Below are 19,037 nucleotides of genomic sequence, written 5' to 3' on the forward strand. Positions count from 1 at the left end.
TATTTAATGCTCTAATCTCAGGGTTTTATATTCTCGTGCTTCAATATCTCCTTTGCTTTACATATGATAAATAAGGTCAAAGACTAACGGAATAAAACACATATATGGTACAAAAACATCTATTGAAATAAATTCACCCTCAAAATATCCTCTAAAAATAATATCTCCTATTCTGATTATTGAAATACTCCTACCACTATCTAAAGTACTTATTGAAATTTGCGTTATGAATAATTCTACAAAAAAAAATAAAACTGTCTCTCGGATGATGAGTTGTCCAAATTCTTGTCTCTGGTCGCCTACAATTTACTCTTAGCAGCCCCCTATGTAGTCAGCAATCTCGCAACAAACTATTGCAAGCCTATTGTCATCAATGACCCCCTACAGATGCACGTATCTTTCAAAAAACAATGCTAGCCTTTTCTCCTCTCAATAAACTGAATCTATTTCTCGTTCCGGCATGCAACGGTGACTCTTGGAATATAAGTAGAACAATATAACTTACAATGCTTTACGTGATGAGCCTCCGTCAGGACACTTATTTCAACAAACTCACAGCTATTCATTTATCTGCCTTATTACTTCAGGAGACTCTCAGAGATCACCACTATTCGACTTGACGATCATTTAACAACTATCGTCTAGAATCACATTCGTTTAAAGGCCAGCACTAAACAGTAACGTTGAAAAAATTATTCTACCGTAAAAATTAAATTATGTAAAAAATTATGAAAGTCCACTGACAACGATTCCAAAGAATTAAATTCAAAATTGTCAATGTCAGATTCAACACCAACTTTTCCTACCATTAGAAATTTCCTAAAACTAATTACATGCCAATCGGTTTTTAAGGAGATTACATTCATTTAAATTTCTAAATACAATTGTTCCCTAACCCGGTCTCATTGTCCAAACACATAACCACTTCCTTATCATACTAACTGTACAAAGAAAATACTTAATCCCTATTTAAATTTTGTTTACCTACGGCCATCCAAAGATAATTGACTTTCATTTCTTCGAAATGAATTTTGGTATATTTTTATTATATGTTTTAACTTTTCTAAAATATTAAGATCGAAACCATATTAATTCAAATTTTACATATCTTAACAACTCCCCGCCATTTGATTTGCCGAAAAACTCTGTTATTTATTTAAATGACACAAGTTTTTTTTAGGATCAAATTATTCCATTATGTTACCAAACTCTACTCATGATACTTATAAATGTCGTGAATGTTAAAAATACCCCGTATCTTGCCTGTCTCTATATGCGCTAATTCATAACTATTTACCCCATTTTCCGTATTGACCCTATATGGACCTTCAAATACCGGCATCAATTTAGCACAAATACCATTTTGTAAATTGGACACCCTTAGTGCCCTCACTAAAACTTTATCCCCTTTCTGGAATGTAACCGGCCTTCTTCTTCGGGTCCTCTCTTGCCTTTGGAGATACTTCTCTCCACTTCGTCTCAATCTTCGTTGAACCACCTCGATCACTTCTTCGTATTGTCTGGGGGTGGTGTCTTCCCACGGTCTCGTAGGCATTGTTCCTTTCATTACATATAAAGGCGTCTCCTTGGTAACCGTATTTGGTGCACAGTTCAAATACGTCTCTATTTCAAACACTTTTCTGTCCCAATGTCGATGATGTTCTTCCGCAGCAATTCTTAGAAATTTTGTGACTTCTTGTATAAAACGCTCTGATGGGTTGCTCTGTGGATGTCGGATGCTTACAAATTTTGTATTTATGCCTCTCTCTCTTAATTCCCCTTTAAAACGGTCGTTCCTAAAGTATGTTGCATTGTCCAACAAAATATTGTCTGGTCTTCCCACTGTTTCGATAAAATCGTCTATCTTCCGAAGTATTTCAGCTCCTTTCGTGGTTCTACATGGGTACAGTTTTAAATACTTTGAAAAAACATCCACCATAACTAATATGTGTTTATTCCTCTGTGTTGTTGTTATTAAATCGCTCAACATATCAATGGCGACAATATCCAGTTTCTTCCGAGCTATGACGTTTTTTGTGATGTTTTCGTTTTTGAAATTCTTACTTTTACACTTTTGGCATGTCTCGCAATTTCGAGTCATCTCTTTGGCTATTGTATAGTCCTTTCGACAAATGTAGTTCTCCCTGAACATAAGCCACACCTTCCTGCTTCCAATGTGTCCGTTGTCACAGTGTAATTTTGCTAAAACTTCTTTTGCCATCTGTTCCTTGATTACATATAGTTCTCTACCATCGACCCTCTTAAAATATAAGTTATCCTCTTGTTCGACCCTTTGCTTTTCTCTTTCATCCAGTTGTTCCTGATTTTCCCTGATCTGAGCCAAAGAAAATAAGCCTGCTTCTTCTCTCATTATGTTCATGCCAACGTGGAGAGTTTTGTGGTCCTCTTTGCGGAATTGTTCATCTCTCGTCAACGCATCAGCCAAGATATTGTCAGTTCCTTTGATATATTTAAATTCAAAATCATACTCTTGAAGTAAAAGAATGCCCCTATGAATTCTATTATTTACCAGCCTATTTTTCATTATATGTATCAAAGCTGCATGGTCTGTTTCAATGGTGAATTTTGCCCCTAGTAGGTAAAACCGTAATTTATTTACACAAAATAACACACTGGCGAACTCTAATTCAGTAACGCTGTACTTTCTCTCATATGTTTTGGTTACACGGGAGACAAAACAGATTGGCACCTCTACATCGTCTTGGATCTGTGATAACACCCCTGCGAATTTTGTTATGGAAGCATCGGTCCGGAGAATGAAAGGTTGATCATATCTTGGGTGGTGTACTCTTACAGCTGTGGAGAAAGCTCCTTTTAAATTTTTGAAAGCCATTTCTTGTTCCGTTCCCCATTTCCACCTAACATTTTTCTTAAGTAATGCTATCAACGGTATTTCTTTTGTGCTGATGTCTGGTATTAGTTTTTTGAAATAGTTTACCATTCCCAAAAATCCCCGCAATGTTTTTAAATTGGTTGGCCTAGCGTAGTTATTTATAATTTCGATTCTATCTTCTGCAAGACTAATCCCTTTTGTGTCTAATTTGAATCCTAAATACAGTATTTCCTTTTGGAAAAACTGACTCTTTTTAATATTTAATTTCAATCCCGCTTGATCCAGTTCTTCTAGCACAGTGTGAATATGTCGTAGATGGCTTGTTATATCTGGTGAGAAAATTAATAAATCATCTATGTAATGTACAACAAATTCTCCATGCCTATTTAAGATTGTGTTCAATGCGCGAACCAAAGCAGCGCATGCACTCTGTAGGCCAAATGGTACCACCCTAAATCGGTATACCACTCCGTCGATCGAAAAAGCGGTATAATTTCGACATTTCTCTGCCAAAGGTATTAACCAAAAACTATGTTTCAAATCGATTTTGGAAAAAATGTGTGACCCTGTGATTCGTCCAAATATGGCTTCGATGTTCAAAGGCGCTTCGTATTGCGCGATTGTGTGTGAATTAATGTTTCTTGCATCTAAACATAATCGCAAATCACCACTCGATTTTTTAACGCATACTATCGGGTTGATATATGGAGAGTCACATCTTTCTATCACTTTGTCTTTGATCATTTTTTCAATTTCCTGTCCGACGCTTTGCCTGTATTTATACGGGATTGGATATGTCTTGGATTTAAAATTTTCTAAGTTTTTAACTTTAAAAGAATGTTCATAATTTTTAGCCACTCGGCTTTCTTCATTAATCAAATCTACATAATTTTCTAGAATCTTCTCTACTTCCTTTTCCATGTTTTCTCCACATTTTAATTTTCTTTCATCCTCATTTTGTTCGCATGTATTCACTGTCCATAATATTTCTTCATAAAATTCTGGATTCTCGTCCATTATTGCCATTTCTTCTCTGTCCTCATCCTTTATTTCTTCTTCTGTTTTTTTTTATCTTCAATTTCCATTTGGTATCCCGAGCACCATGTTTCTACTGCTTTCATTTCTCTTATGAGAACTTCCTTTTCTTCCTGCTTCCTTTCTGTTTTATCGTCGATTGCCGACAATTCTTCCGTACCTTCGATTTCCTGTCTTTCTCTTGTATCCACCTTGTTTTCCTTCTTTCTTTTTGAACTCTTCTTCTTTTTCTTCCTTCTTTTTTTTTTTCTGGTTGATTTTTTTTTGTACTTTCGGTTTTTCCTCTACAGTCATATTGATTTCTTTATGTTTTTCCTGTTCATTTATCTTTTCAACAATTATTTTCCTATCTATTTCCATTTCTTCTTCTATGTTGTCTGGTTCTGCTCTGATTTCCAGTTTATTCTCCGAAAAATTTATGGTGATATGTTTTTCACTCAATTCATCAATTCCCGCTATCATATCATGGTTTAAATCTTCGATCACCACACATTGCATAATATAGTATTTGTCTCCCACTCTGATCCGCACTCCCAAACCTTCATTTACTGTCGTCAATTTTTTGTTGTTTGCACCCACTAAAGCAACCCTAGGAATTTTATACACAAATCTGTCCAAATTTAATTCTTTTACTAGTTTCTTATTGATTAACGATATCTCCGATCCAGAATCGATCAAAATTTTAATCGCTTTATGTTTTATAAATGCATCTAAGAATATTAAATTTGAATTAGAACTTTGTCTTTCATTTCCCGCCAACTGTATAAACTCTCTCGGATGACAAAATATACCGGAGAGTTGTTTATGTTTGTTCAGTGGATGCTTTATTGAAAATCCTGTCTGGATTCATTGCATACATCTTCTTCCTCGTTTTCTATTGTTACATGATTCATCTCCCTTCTATTTTGTCGTTGGAAATTCTGATTGTTTCTACCGTCCCTTTGTTCGTTCGTATTCCTAGTCGGAGGATTTTGTGCATCTCTGTTTCTGTTGTGATTTTCATATGTTCTATTTTTTGCGTGATTCCTGTTATCATAATTTTGTTGTCTATTGTAATTTTGGTATTCTCTCGGCCTATCTTCGTTTGTTGATTGGGCATGTCGGTTTCTCTGGTCATAATTTGATTGATACCTTCTTGCCGGTCCATTATATTGTTCCTGTTGTCTTCTGTTTCGCATTTCTCTTCTTTTTGCTTCCCTTACTTGAAGGAATTGGCACAAACTATCAATATCTTGATAGTTTCTCAAAATCACGTGGTCCTCCAGCGTTTCTTCGAAATGTCTGCTTATCATTTCTACCAGTTGTTCGGTAGAGTATTTGTAGTCTAGATATTTGGAATTGTTATATATCTGCAAAGCATATCTTTCTTCCGATATTCCCATTTTCTCGTGATATCTTCCATTCTGTAGCTCTTGGTTGATTTCCCTCTGTTTAACTTTCCCCCAGAAATAGTTGAGAAATTTATTTTCGAAATCTGTCCAATTTTCAAACCCATCTTCTTTACTTTCATACCATAACGCTGCTCCTTCTTTCAGATGGTTTCTAATTGTTTCTTTGCAGTCGTCAAAATATCTAATATGTTGCAATTTGGTTTTCAAATTTTTAACAAATGGTACTGGGTGTGTTTTTCTAATATCCCCTCCAAATTGTATTTTCGCGTCGCTTGTACCTTCTTTCCCTTGGAGGATAATCATTTCCCTTCTTTCTCCACAATTCTGTTGATTCTTGAGTTCCGCAATTTGTTTTTCGTTTTGCTTAAATTTTTCTTCTATTTCTCGCCTGTCTTCTTGTATTCCATTTTCAAATTTGCTTTCTAACTGTTCTAATTCCATCTTCTGCACAGTCTTAATATCCTTCATTTTAGTTTCTATTTCTTCTCGTTACATCTTCAGTTTCCTTTCTGTTTCTTCTCTAACTTTTTCTAAACAGGCTTTCATTTCATTTTCATATTTTTCCAAACGCTTTTCCAATTTGCCATCATTCTCTTCCAATTTCTGTTCTATTCTCTGTGATATTTCTCTTTGTGTTTCTTCCATTTTTTGTTGTGTTATTTCCATGGCTCATTTTGCTTCCTGTTGATTTTTCTCTATTTTTTGTTGTGTTTCTTCCATGACTCGTTTTGATTCCTGTTGATTTTCTTGCATTGTCCTTTTTGTTTCCTGTTGATTTCTATCCATTTGTTGTGATTGGAGTTGCATCAGTTGCAATAGTTTCTCTATTCCTGTTAATTCCTGTTCTTTTCTCTCCATAATCGTTGTATCTCCTTCATTACCCAATCCTTCTTCAACAATTTTTTCCTCTTCTCTGTTATTCTCTCTGCTTTCTTGCATTTTGCTTTGCCTCCTTGTGGTCGACATGTTGTTTCTTTTTGTTACTGTTTTCTTTGTCCCCGCCAAATGTGAAATTTTACAACACTCTATAAGTTGCAGAACACGACAAATATTTCTCCCCAAATTTAATAAATTTTCGCCACAAATATCAAATATGCAATCAGTAAATTTCAAAATAAATATCAAATGTACGATTGGCAAAAATATTAAATAATTCAATAGCAGTAAATATCAACTACCTACGATCAATCCATAAATCAAAAATATTTTTACACCTGGAAAAATTGTCAAATTATCTCTGGATCACCTGTAGTTATTCCTTATCTCTTTCCCTACCATCAAATGCAAAGCTGCGATATTTTTTAAGCCACCACGTTGGGCTCCAGTTAATGTGATATTCAAAGATCGGTGTGCTCAAAGCAATTGATTAGATAATTAATTAATTAATTAAATTTAATTTTAATGATGCACTTATGATTTAATCACACTATTTAATGCTCTAATCTCAGGGTTTTATATTCTCGTGCTTCAATATCTCCTTTGCTTTACATATGATAAATAAGGTCAAAGACTAACGGAATAAAACACATATATGGTACAAAAACATCTATTGAAATAAATTCACCCTCAAAATATCCTCTAAAAATAATATCTCCTATTCTGATTATTGAAATACTCCTACCACTATCTAAAGTACTTATTGAAATTTGCGTTATGAATAATTCTACAAAAAAAAATAAAACTGTCTCTCGGATGATGAGTTGTCCAAATTCTTGTCTCTGGTCGCCAACAGTTTACTCTTAGCAGCCCCCTATGTAGTCAGCAATCTCGCAACAAACTATTGCAAGCCTATTGTCATCAATGACCCCCTACAGATGCACGTATCTTTCAAAAAACAATGCTAGCCTTTTCTCCTCTCAATAAACTGAATCTATTTCTCGTTCCGGCATGCAACGGTGACTCTTGGAATATAAGTAGAACAATATAACTTACAATGCTTTACGTGATGAGCCTCCGTCAGGACACTTATTTCAACAAACTCACAGCTATTCATTTATCTGCCTTACTACTTCAGGAGACTCTCAGAGATCACCACTATTCGACTTGACGATCATTTAACAACTATCGTCTAGAATCACATTCGTTTAAAGGCCAGCACTAAACAGTAACGTTGAAAAAATTATTCTACCGTAAAAATTAAATTATGTAAAAAATTATGAAAGTCCACTGACAACGATTCCAAAGAATTAAATTCAAAATTGTCAATGTCAGATTCAACACCAACTTTTCCTACCATTAGAAATTTCCTAAAACTAATTACATGCCAATCGGTTTTTAAGGAGATTACATTCATTTAAATTTCTAAATACAATTGTTCCCTAACCCGGTCTCATTGTCCAAACACATAACCACTTCCTTATCATACTAACTGTACAAAGAAAATACTTAATCCCTATTTAAATTTTGTTTACCTACGGCCATCCAAAGATAATTGACTTTCATTTCTTCGAAATGAATTTTGGTATATTTTTATTATATGTTTTAACTTTTCTAAAATATTAAGATCGAAACCATATTAATTCAAATTTTACATATCTTAACAATATATATATATATATATATATATATATATATATATATATATATATATATATATATATATATATATATATATATATATATATATATATATATATATATATATATATGTCTTGGACATCGAGGGGCATGGCCATTGGTATGTTCAAATTTCTTCCTATATTAGCTAGAGTGTCAGCTTCTTCGTTACCCGGGATATTTGAATGTCCTGGTATCCATGCTAATCTGATGTCAAAGCCATTTTCAGTTGCATGAACTATAAGTCTTTTTGTTTCAATAGGCCAAAACTCTGATATATTTTTGACTGTACAACTGCTGATTTTTTCAATTGCATTATTATATTTTTCTTGACATTACATCAAAACCGCCTATACTCTCAATACGTAAATCAGGGCCGCCGCTACCATGTGTGCAAAGTGTGCATCGCACACGGGCGGCCAACAATAGGGGCGGCCAAAAGCAGGCCACTGATGATAATACTTTTTTTAAAACGAAAATAAGTTCAAATAATTAAATAGTAATGATTCAGGTAATTCTGTAAACTATTATTACTATTACCTGATAATACTAAAATGCGTTTCATTTATCATTTATAGTTCTTTTTTCATCCTAATCTAAACAAAAATATCAGAAAATATTATTTATTGTATGCACTGCCCTTTTGCAAGTATAGTCATAAATCAGCTCCGGGAATACTTTTTCATTCAAAGCGGCTGGCGGCTTTCGGACTTTTAGATATTTTTCTCGTCCCCGTGTGGAGGCGGGCCGCTCAAATAGAATACCTCCACAGCTTCTCCTGCTCATAGTAAAAGGCAACAAATTGTAGCAGCTGTTCGCTCTCCTCTAGCCAAGCTCCTGACCTATCCTTGTGTGATAGTTAACCCGCCGTTACACGCGTCTTCTATTTTGACGTGGTTGCACGCGTATGAGCGTCGCCCTCACCTACATAAGTTCGACTTATTTCGAGGAAGAATGAATGTCAACATGTATAAATATAAAATGGGTTGTACTCACATATTATAGAAAGTATCGTAAACCAATTTTTTTTATTAATTTAACAAAACAAAAGTAAAAATAATATACATAGATCAAAAGCAAGTTTTCTTAATTTTCAATTTCAGCAAGCCACTGAAGGAATTAACGTTCTTTACGCGAATTCATTTTACTAAAAATACAAATTAAAATTAACAACTGTTCTGAAGCTATTTCTTTGTGGTATTATTTATGTAATTAACTATTAATATTTTGTATTTTGATGACGACGTCCGAGGTGGAATGCGAAACGTCAATAAAACCAATTTTTCAAGTTAAATTTTGGCTTATTTCCCAATTAGAATAGGTAAATTTAAAAATGGGTTCTTAACCAGTGGCGCACCTAGAATTTTCCTCTGGGGGGGGGGTTAGCTTGGGCACCGAAAGTTTTTTGTATTATTTGTGATAGAAAAGTTACATTTTCCTACTTTCTTTTATATGTGATAGAAAAGTTACATTTTCCTACTTTCTTTTATATATATATTTTTATATGCTCTGGGTGGGAGTTTAACCCCCAAACCACCCGCTCGGTGTGCCACTGTTCCGAACCTAATCCAAACAATAATATTTTAATTAAACCTACCTAAATATTAAATAAAAACCTAAAAGTCTCTTTAAGATAACAGAAACGTGATTTCACCGTGATTGCACGCGCAGTGAGGAATTCCCTCACTTGAAGAGGGATGTCTCTTCTTTCAACTATCACACAGCACACTGACCGCCTGAAATATTCTATAACTTTTTCATACCCTCTCATGAACCATGCTAAAGGCATTCCTGGGTGCTTAAGGTTATCGTATTAGTTTACACAATTTCATTGGTTATAAACAAATATGGTGAGGGATTCCCTCATAGCGCGTGTAATGGCGGGTTAATACTCCCAACTATTATACGACACCCACCCCTACCCATCATAGGTACACGTCCTGATACCCAATCCTATACCCGAGGAGAAATCCTCTAAAACCAGTGGAGGAAACCAGTGAAAACAAACGGATATGCATAGGGATGATATCTTTATAGGGATCTATCATCCTAATATACCGCCACCCTAACCTCAAGGTGTAACACCATCATGCCGAAGGGGTGATGGCCCAGGGGTAACATAGTGGATTACAAGCAATGCCTAAGGGAGATATGGAACCCGAGTGGAAAATAGCCTATGAGGGGCAAGGGCGCACTGCCCTACTGAACTGATCAGCACGACTCAACTCGTGGGAAGAAAAATGGGACAAAAAAAAACAATAAGAGGGAGGGAAAAAGGAAGGGACGAAACTCGAGGGGAGAAAAGCTGGAGGCGAGAAGTGGAAGAAAAGGAATAAATCGGATTTGAAACCAGTGCAATCAAAAGCAATGGAAAAGACGGGGAAGATAAGAGGGAAAAGAGGGAAGGAAGAGAGAAACTGCAAACCAAGAGAGAGGAAGAAAAAAGAGAACAGGAAGAGAAAAAGAGGGAGAAGAGAACAGACAGAGAGATATTCCATTTATTAAAAATAATAGGTGAAAATAGTTTCTATCCTTGTGAAATCGGTACTCACCGGAAGGACAGCAGACGTTCAGATACAATTAGCGTCTCTTTGGAAAAACAATAAAGTCGACTTTTCAAAGTAACAAGACATTAACTCAACACATTACTTCTGCACATTTCTTTAAATACTAGTAACGTACATTTTTCTAAAGTGTTTAAATTGGAAGAGAGCGGCAAATATTAAATTGCCCACGGGCGGCCAACACCTTAGCGGCGGCCCTGACGTAAATCGTAACAACTATAGAATAACATCTACTTTTATTGTTGTATATTCTAACAAATTTTAATATTTTTTTCTACAAACGTGTTAAAAATGCAATAATACAGTTAAAATTAAATTTTAAAAAACCTTTTGCAAATTGCGCAAGTTGTACTGTTAATATTAATGTTAATAAATGAAATATAAAAAATATTTTGACGCTTATTTTCAAAATTTGACATTTCAATTTTAACTGCAGTGCCTTAAATTTTTTTAAAGCCCTAGTGCTTTAAAGTAACATTTTTAACGCTTCTATGGAGTGCTAAGAGTTGCATTTTTAACACAATTGTATAAAAACATATTAACTAACATTACATTACATAGTTTCCCACCATTAGACGTATCGAAGGAATATGACAACTGTCATTGTGACAGGAGAATTTTATAAAATACTCCCGTCACAAACGTGTAAAGGTGGGAAACTCTGTAATGTAATGTTAATTTATACGTTTATACCGATAATTTCTACCTCTACTAGTTTCATACCTCTTTACTTAGCAATGTATTATGTTTTCCATCTTTTGCGTTATTCTGCCGGTTATTAGCGCGCTCGTCACTGTATAATATTATATAGTAAGGGGTAATTATGGAATACATTAATTTTTCGAGAATGGGAGACTTTGGAGGGAACTCCAAACAGAGGTCGATTTTTATTTTTAAATTATGATTTTTTGCCATATATATTATACTAGTGACGTCATCCATCTGGGCGTGATGGCGTAATCCTTATTTTTTTATGAGAATAGGGGTCGTATTGATTACGTCATCACGCGTCATAAGACGAGATATGAGATAACATAATGACCAAGTTACCTTTTGGCCCACTTACCACGTGTGGGAGTCATATGTTGCCCTAGGGCCGTATCCTTAGGAATTTTATCCATCCTTTGGATTTTTCGATGTATTTTTTTATACTAGACTTTTGTCCGTTTTTTGAAAGGCCTTGACATTGTATTTTTTGGTTGGCTCACCATGTTCTTTTAACACCGATGATGCTCTTGTTACAGAGCGAAAACGTTTTGTTCATATGTTTGTAGCCCTTTAGGGCTTTTTAAACTAATATACCTTTTACCAAGAGGAAAATTTTTTATTAAATTTCACTTGTAATTAATGGTATACAGCCAACTACAGGAAGTTCTTCCTTGTGGATTTTTACTAGTTGTTTATGTAAAAATATGTTTTTTTTTCAATTCTTTCCCTCCGTATATATTAATTTTTCAAAAAGATAATACCGCAATCGAAAAAAACGTAAAAATATTTTGTAGAAAATATTTTGCACTTTTTAGTTATGTTAATTACCATTTAATAAATGCATAACGTATCTTCACATGTACCCAATGTGTGGCCAATTCGTGGAAATATTATAAGAATTATTGTGTATTTAATGGTAGAAGCATATAATTTGAACCACATATACTACACACATCAATGTTCAAACTGAGATATAAGGCCATCTCAGATTTTACCTTTTACAAAAATGGCGGGCATTCAAAATGGCAACTATATATATGTGAATAATAGCACGATATCTTTTGAATTAAACGTCCGATTTCAACCAAATTTGATATATATGTTCTTTTTTTGATGTGTAAGACCAAGACCTTGAACCGGAAGAATCAATTTACCAGAAGTTGTGTTTTTCATGATTTTTATATAAAAACATGTTGTTTTTTTACCGATTCTTTCACCCTGTATGTATTAATTTTTTAAAAAGTTAATAACGGCGTTGAAGAGAGCGTAAAACAATTTTATATGAAATATTTTGAACTCTTTAGTTATGTTAATTACCAATTAATAGATGCATAACGTATCTTCACATGTACACATGAACCTATGTGCGGCAGATTCGTGCAAATAATATAAGAATTATTGTGCATTTAATGGTAAAAGCATATAATTTGGACCACACACACTACACATACAAAGATTCAAATTTAGATATGAGGACATCTCAGATTTTGTCTTTTACAAAAATAGCGGGCATTCAAAATGAATCTGTTATCATGTACATGTGAAGATACGTTATGCATTTTTTAAATGGTAATTAACATAACTAAAAAGTTCAAAATCTTTCCTAAAAAATATTTTTACACTCTGTTCAATGACGGTATTGCTTTTTTTTGAAAAATTAATATATAGAGGGTGAAAGAGTTGAAAAAAAAAAACAACATATTTTTACATAAAAAAACAGTAAAAGCACAACTTCTGGTAAACCGACCCTTCCGATTCAAGATCTCGATCATATTCATCAAAAAAGAGCTATAATGCCAAATTTGGCTGAAATCGGACTTTTCGTTCAAAAGTTATCGTGCTATTAGTCACATATGTATAGTAGCCATTTTGAATGTTAGCCATTTTTGAAAAAGCAAAATCTGAGATGGCCTCATATCTAAATATGAACTTTTGTATGTGTAGTATATGTGGTCCAAATAATATGCTTCTACCATTAAATGCACAATAATTCTTATAATATTTGCAAGAATCTGCCACACATAGGTACATGTGAAGATACGTTATGCATTTATTTAATGGTAATTAACATAACTAAAAAGTTCAAAATATTCCCTAAAACATATTCCTACGCCCTTTTCAATGGTGGTATTACCATTTCGAAAAATTAATATATACAGGGGGAAAAATTGAAAATTAATTATTTACATAATATAAAATAGTTTTACAAAAAAAACCAGGAAAAACACAACTTCTGGTAAACCGATTCTTCCAGTTCACGACATCGATCTTGTAAATCACAAAAAGAACCTACGTACCAAATTTGGTGGAAATCGGACGTTTCATTCAAAAGATATCGTGCTATTAGTCACATATGTATTGTCGCCCATTTTGAATGACCGTCATTTTTGCAAAATGCAAAATCTGAGATGGCCTCATATCTAAATTTGAACCTTTATATGTGCGGTATATGTTGACCAAATTATATGCTTGTATCAATAAATGTGCAATTCTTATAATATTTGCACAAATCTGCCGCACTAATGAAATTTTAGGTTTCATGAATCGTAGCCTCTCTGAATTTGATAATATTTATTGTCTCAAAAACATCTACTGTTCCTTTATTAGATCGGTTTTGGAATATGGTAGCAATATTTGGTCTCCGCATTATACATGCTACAAAGAACTGTTAGAAAGAGTACAGAAAAATTCTTAAGATTTATTGCTTTTCAATTGAGAATACCTGTAAATGAAATTGTGTGTGTGTGTGGAGAGAAAGAGATGGCATTAGACAAAGCGTCTTTTTGCCACAGAATTTTGTTATAGATATGTTTAAATTTTTATCTTAGAATCATTTATAAACTTGATTAAGATATTAAATATAGATTTGTCAGAATAAGATAAAAGATTGCTGATGCTAACTGGAAGGCTAATGTTAAGGTTAATTAAACCTAAATATAAGTTTTGAGTCTGATCCCTATGATTAAGACAATCCAAGAATACATGGTTCAGATCCCCGATGGACTCATAGTTACACGGACAGAAGGAAGTTTCATAGATTCCAATCCTATGTAGATGCTCTGGAAAAAGGCCATGGTTAAGTTTTAGCCGGGTTATTAATGAGGAATGTACTTTGTTATAATTGTAGTTAAAATGAGGTATACATTTGGGTAATAATGGGTGAATAGAAAAGTAATGATTTATTGATGTCTGCTGAACATCTTCGTATTTGGACCTCCATCTTTCCCTGCCAACACTTCTGATAACAGAAAATAGGTCTTTGAAGTTGAAAATGTTTGTGATTTCTGGTATCTCGGATGTATTTTTTGCCATTCCGTCCACTATTTCGTTTCCAACCACTCCGCTATGTCCTTTAACCCACAGTAAAGTAACTGTTTTTTTAGTGGATTTTAGATTATGTAATGTTTTTTTGATATCAAGAATACTGGAGTTTTGGAAATTATCTAATGGATGGCTACAAATAGCTTGTAGTATTGCCTGAGAGTCTGAGACTACTACAACGTTCTCGCAATAATTAGAAGCACACCAAGTTAGTGCTTTCTGTATGGCAGCAGCCTCGGCTGTAAAAATAGAACAGCCATCCGGAATTCGGTATTTTTCTGCATAATTGTTGTTTGAAACAAAAAATGCGAAACCAGTACTTTCATCTGTTTTTGATCCATCTGTATAAATTACTGTTAAATTTTTCCCTAATTTGTTTAGTATGGATTTAAATATAAGATTTGTTAAAGTTGGCAAGTCTGAATAAGATGGCATTATAATGGTTGGTTTGTCTATCAGAACTTCAAAGTCATGTTCGAAAATAGGAAATTTTGGTAGCTGTGAAATATAAGGTTGGTAAAGATTCGTATCGATAAAAGATTCTGTAAGAGGAGGCGAATTTTTTATCCTCCAGTAAGAATTTGTTAAATTTTCTGTCGAAAGCAGACCTATTTTGTGAACCATAGTTGTATTAAACGTTCTGTATTTTATTAGACATTTGTTTGCTAATATTTGCCTACGTATGTATAAAGGTGGTTCTTGAGCTTCTGCTAGAACTGCATGACTTGGTGAGGACATCATAGCTCCTAGACAGATTTTTATAGATTTATATTGTATTCTGTCTAGTGTTAAAAGATTTGTTTTGCAAGTAGAACCATAAAGAATACAGCCATAATCTAGAATGGATCGTATGTAGGATCTATAAAACATTAAGGAAATATATTGGTCTGCACCCCAACTTTTTTTGGAAACGAAACGCAGAAGGTTAATTCCACGCTCTGACTTTTGTTTCACATATTTTATATGGCTAGACCACAAGAGTTTTTTATCTAGGATCATGCCCAGATACTTATACTCTTCTTCTAAGGGAAAAGCATAATCACCTACATGGCATTTGCCTCTGATTTTTTGTCTACGTCTTGTAAAACATACAATCGAAGACTTATCTTTTGATATGCTAAATCCCATGTTTTTAACCCACCTATCTATATTCCTAAAGTTACGTTTTAGATTAAACATACATTCATCGTAGGATTTATGGCTGGTATATAAACGTATATCATCGGCATACTGTATTATTTTACATTTGTCATCTATCAGGTCATGCAGATCTGCAGTGTAAACATTAAATAACAAAGGGCTTAGAATTGAGCCTTGTGGAAGACCGTTATATAATATTCTTGGACCGTGTAATACATTATTATGGTCACGTAAATATATTTTTCTGTTAACATACAAATTTAATATATTTACAGATAATCTTTTATCGATACCACATGCCACCATTTTTGAATATAATATATCCAAATCAACCACGTCATACGCACCCTTTAAATCTATAAACAAACATAGCATAAATTCGTTCTTTGAGAAGCAAAGTTGAATATCCGAAACTAAATGTATGAGAGCATCAATTGTGCCTCGACCTCTACGAAATCCATACTGTGAATAGGGAAAAACTGCTTTACTTTCTAAAAGATGTTCTACTCTCAATTTTATTAGTCTTTCAAGAGATTTTGTTACACATGATAATAAGGAGATGGGCCTATAAGATGATGGAAGTTCTGGATTTTTGTTGAATTTAAGTATAGGACATATGACTATATTTTTTAAAGTGTCGCAATATTCTTGTTTCAACCACCAATTATTAAAGATTTGTAAGAGAATGTGTTTAGCATTTAATGGCAATTTGTCCAATATTTTATAGGTAAAACCATCTAAACCAGGTGCTGTATTTCTGCTTTTTTAAGAGCAAACTCTAGTTCTGAAAAAGTAAAAGGTTTTGACATGTGATCTATGTTAGTATTAAAACGAAAAATGTCTTTGTTATTATCAGCAATATTACCTGGGGCAGATGAAGTTGCAAGTTGATCTAGTAATTTATTAATGAGATCTTCAGAAAGTTGTGGTTTCTTATTGTATTGATTATTGTTGGAAAATGATCTTACAGTTCTCCAAATTTTTGAGAGAGGAGTACTTTTGTTCAAGCTATTTAAAAAATGAATCCAGCTACATTTTTTTTTCATTTTAAATAACCGTCTGGTTTGGGCTGCAATGTTTTTATAAATTATGTAATTATTATAGTTACTTTGCATTCGGTATGCTTTTAAAGCTTCTGATCGTTTTTTTATTATATGTGTACATTCCTCATCCCACCAATAGGGCCTTGGGGTTGAAGGAGTAAAGGGTTTCTTTATGGGCATAGATTTAGAGGCGACAATGGAAATAGTTTGAAAAAGTTGAGCTGTCTGCTCATCGTTTGAAACATCATCGGTTGGTGAAAAGGTAGAAAGTTGATTCTCTAAATATGTATGGAACAGTTTCCAGTCAGCACGGGATTCATTCCATTTGGTTGATGGATTAATAAGAAAAGAAGAAGGATTAATTTTAAGTTCTATTTTAATAGGAAAATGATCGGATCCCAGTGTGTCAGAGTGTACTGACCAGTTTATACGGTTTGTTAATGTAGCCGATGTGATAGTCAAATCAACGGCAGACTGATTCCCACTTGGACCGATTCTAGTAGGTGTTCCGTCATTTTGAAAGACTAGTTCGAGAAAATCCATACTTTCGACTAAGGTTCTACCATTACGGTCATCCGGGATCGGACCCCACATGCAATGGTGGGCATTAAAATCACCACAAAAAACTGTTTTATTAAAATCAAATTGTTTGAATAAATGTATCCAATCTGTTTTATCTACTCTGATGTCAGGAGGTCTATATATAGACACAAAAGATATATTAATTTTATTAAGTAAGACTGCACACACTTCTATTCCACTATTAAAATTATAGTTAATATTTATTATTTGATAATCAATGCTCTTTAATATGAAAATACCTACGCCACCATATCCGCTGTCACGACATTTTGAAACAAAATTATATCCTTTTAATTTAAAATCCATTTGGCTTTTCAACCAAGTTTCGGATAAAATAATAATATCTACATGAAAATTATTAATATAATTTACAAGATTATCCCTATTGCTAACTAAAGATCTACAATTCCATTGTAAAATATTTAATAATGATTGACTAGGCTGATTGTGTTTATCCATTTGGAAGTTAGTGACTGCTGTCATTAAGACTAGTCCCTATATTATCCGTTTCTGTGTTAGTACCTGTATCTTCTAGATTATTAGAAATAAGTTTTCTTAATTCATTTTCTAAATTGCATATGGGTTGAGATTGATTAGTAGTATCTATGAGTTGGTTTATATGAGATGTCACAAGTAATATAAGTTTCTCTTTATAGTCAATAAATTCGTCCCTGTAAGGATTAGGGATTATCGGATTAGATTTAGGGGTGGGTCTTTTGCTAGTTGAGGCAGAGGAATGGGGTAGAATTGGAGAAGAAGTTGCTTTACGTTTATTAGCTGTATTTGTTGTGTTACTAAATCTTTTTGCCGGATTATTTAATGTGAAATTAGAGGTATTGTTAGTTGGGTTAGGTAAGCTTGGAAAATTAGTAATGTTATTTAAAATAGCAAATCTATTATTAGTAGTTATTTTTGCGTAGTTCGGGTTGTTATGTAGTTGCTCTGCTTCTTTGAAATTTATATTTTCTGTTGCCATTATTGTCTTGATTTTTCTCTGTTTCTCGTATATTGGACACTTTCTTGACAACGAGGTGTGCTCGTTAGTTTTACAATATATGCATAGATTATTTCCACTACAATTTTCTTCTGTATGAGAAGTGTCTGTACATTTTTTACATTTACTCTCCTTGGATTTACATAATCTAGAGCTGTGTCCGTACATAAGACATTTGTAGCATTGCACCACTGGATGCACGTAAGGATCAACTACGAAGTTACATAAGTTAATTATTATGTTTTGGGGAACTTCATTGCCCAAAAATTCTACAATAATTATTTGTCTTGGTACTAATTGAGTAGTACCGTCGCTGTTGGTTATTTTTCTTTGCATTCTTTGTACATTTACCACCTGCTTTTCAGAAATGATTGCGTCTTTCAGGTAATCCTCCGAAAAGAACGTGTCAACCATTCTGACTACGCCCTTTCTGTGCGTGTAAAATTTAGGGATATATGTTATTAGATCGTTTTTAATTATCAATTCATGATTAATTAATTAATTTGCTGCAGAATAAGTTTTTAATATGACTTTTACCCTACTAATACCTACCGTTTTTATGTCTACTACATCATGTTTTATTAAAGGATCATTTAACAAAAAAGAACCGACCCTGATTGGAAATAATCTTCCAATACTAGAATTTTTATGTTCAATATAAACAAAGAATGGTGCCTTGTCATCAGATTTATACCTATTATCAAAATCGATTAAATTATTTACAGACCTGTTGTTATCCATATTAGTTTTTTTAGAGTTGTTTTGGTCAGGCGGTTCGCCAGAACCTATTGACTCTGCTTCCATATTTACCTAGTTTTTGTTGAAAAACTTTATGACTCTAATATTTAT

This window comes from Diabrotica virgifera, chromosome 7, assembly GCF_917563875.1.
Source record: "Diabrotica virgifera virgifera chromosome 7, PGI_DIABVI_V3a".
In the NCBI taxonomy this organism is placed as follows: domain Eukaryota; kingdom Metazoa; phylum Arthropoda; class Insecta; order Coleoptera; family Chrysomelidae; genus Diabrotica; species Diabrotica virgifera.